Source organism: Tenrec ecaudatus, chromosome 1, assembly GCF_050624435.1.
Source record: "Tenrec ecaudatus isolate mTenEca1 chromosome 1, mTenEca1.hap1, whole genome shotgun sequence".
Lineage (NCBI taxonomy): Eukaryota > Metazoa > Chordata > Mammalia > Afrosoricida > Tenrecidae > Tenrec > Tenrec ecaudatus.
In genome coordinates, this window is record NC_134530.1 from 67,429,704 (window position 1) to 67,432,355 (window position 2,652).

The 2,652-nt window shown below is 42.6% G+C and overlaps 1 non-coding gene across 1 annotated transcript; it reads left to right on the forward strand.

Moving 5' to 3' along the window:
• The first annotated feature begins 1,630 nt into the window (after positions 1 to 1,630).
• On the forward strand, positions 1,631 to 1,792 carry LOC142437992 (U1 spliceosomal RNA). The gene has a single exon (XR_012782484.1). It is a non-coding gene; the product is annotated as a U1 spliceosomal RNA (small nuclear RNA).
• Positions 1,793 to 2,652: the final 860 nt, after the last annotated feature.

Consider the following 2,652-nt stretch of genomic DNA (forward strand, 5'->3'; position numbering starts at 1 on the left):
CTTGTACACCGCACGGCACTGTCTTAACTGTGGTGGCTTTACCTCACCACCGGAAGCTGGTTCTGATGCCTAGCAGCCCCAGAGAGCAGAGCAGAACAGCCCCCATGGGTTTGCGAGGCTGCAATAATGCCCCAGAGTAGAACGCCTCATGTCTTTCCCATGGTGATACTAGTGGTTTTGAACTGCTGTCCTCGAGGTTCACATCCCAACACATAACCACTAAGGCCCCCAGGGCTCCTACGGCACCTTCATAGTAAATCTTAAAATCATAAAGTATCATCCTCAAACTTTGTTCTTCCTTTAAAAAAGATTTTGGTTATGCTAGGAACTTCACAATTTTGTAGACACTTTGTAATAAGCATTCATTTCTTTTAAAAAAAAGTTCTACTAGTATTTTTTGAATGCTATTCCTTTGAATCTATACATCTGTCTGAGAACAGACATCATTAACATGTTGGCTCTTCTCATCCACAAACATGAATTACCTTTTCATTTTTCAATTTCTCTCAGCAATGCTTTATTTGCAGTAGACAGGTGATAGTGGCTTTAAATTTTTGTTAACATAATATTTGATATACCTCCCTGAATGGGTGGAGGAAGAGTACTTCCCCTTTCCCTCCCCTCGAGTGTGGATTGGACTTAGTGACTTGCTTCTGACTGATAGACTAAAGCAGAAGTGAGAGTGTGCACCTTCGAATAGCAGGACATCACAAGGCACTGCAGCTTTCTGACGGGCCTGCTCTTTCTCGCTTGTATCTTGAAGCTGAAAGAAGCCAGCTACCGTGTTGTGAGAAGCGCTACGGGGAGTTCCAGGGGATGAAGCCTTCTGTCAATAGCACATCAAGCCTTCAGATGATTGGCATTCTGGCCAATATCTAGATTGGAGCTTCATAGGGTCTCTGAGCCAGAACCCTCAGCCAAGTTTCTACTGAATTTTTTTTTTGTTTGTTTCTTTATTTTATTTTTTCTTTTTTTACTTTTGTTTCTATTTTATTTTTTTTACAAACCCTTGTGTCGAGGGCTGACTTTCAATAGATCGCAGCGAGGGAGCTGCTCTGCTACGTACGAAACCCCGACCCAGAAGCAGGTCGTCTACGAATGGTTTAGCACCAGGCTCCCCACGAACGTGCGGTGCGTGACGGGCGAGGGGGCGGCCGCCTTTCCGGCCGCGCCCCGTTTCCCGGGACGAGGGGCACTCCGCACCGGACCCCGGTCCCGACGCGCGGCGGGGGCACGCGCGCGGCCCACCGAAGCGGACGCGCGCGCGGCCCGCCGGCCGGCGGGGTCTACTGAATTTTTGAGCCTCAGAAAGTGAGATAATAAGTAACCATTATTTTACAGTGAGTTGGGATGACTTGTTATGTAGCAGTAGATGACCAATACACACACTTTCTGCTGACTTTGTTAAAATCTATTACTATGTGATTTTTTTGATGGGATTTTGAAAGGTGTTTCTTAAATGTCAGCTTCCATTTGTTAGTGTGTAGAAGAAATACAATTGCCAAGCAAACTTCTAGAAAATCAAAACCATGGCTTTTAAGTTGGTTCTGACTCATAGCGACCCTTTGGGATAGAGTAGAACTGCTCGTTCAGATCCGATATTAGAATCTTCAGAGACGTGGACAGTCTCATACTTACCTGGCAGGGGAGACACCATGATCACAAAGGTGGTTTTCCCAGGGCGAGGCTCATCCATTGCACTCCGGATATGCTAACCCCTGTGGTTTCCCAAATGTGGGTACTCGACGGCATAATTGATGACATCAGGGGACTGTGTCCAAGCTTTCCCTTGCAAAAAAAAAAGAGAAGTGGACAGTCTGATCCTTCTCCCTCTCGTCAACTGTTTGGTTTGAACTTCTGACCTTTTGGTTAACAGTTCAGCATATAACCCACTATGCCACTAGGTACATACAAAAGCAAAGGAAACGGAAATGTAAAACACTCACTACCAAAAAAAAAAAGCAATAACATACAAAAGTTGGCAGTTTGAGAGGAAACAAAGGAATAAAACACACAAAAATCACATAAGAACGTGGCAGAAATGCACTTTTCCTGAATGGTAATTCTGGTGAGTGTGTACCTGGATCAAACACTCCAGTCGAAAGAATGGATTAGATAAAAGAAACTGATCCCACTAGAATGTTGTTTATATGAGACACATCTTTGCCTCAATGACATGAATATGCTGAAAGTGCAATGACAGAGAGTTGGGGTGATGGTTTTAATACCAGATAAAGTAGATTTTAAGTAAAATCTCATTAAAAAGATAAATGAGGATATTATATATCGATAAAAGGGCCAATTCACCAAACATATATGCAACTAACATTACACTGCCATCAAATCAATTCCAACGCATAGGAACCCTATATGAAGTTTCATTTTTTTATTCTCTCACTATCTTTCTTTCTTAAAAAAATAATAAATCGTTTTACTGGGAACTCTTATATATCTTATAACAATCCCAAACCCAAACAAACCACAAAACAATCCACATATCCCTTCTATCAGGTGGACATGTACAAGTGTTGGCGTCAACAATTTCTAAACATCATCTTTCTTCTTTTGCCCTTTGATATCAGCTCCTCTCCCCCCGCCACCTTGCCAACCCCACAAATCCTTAATATATTATGCATTGTTATTATTATTTAT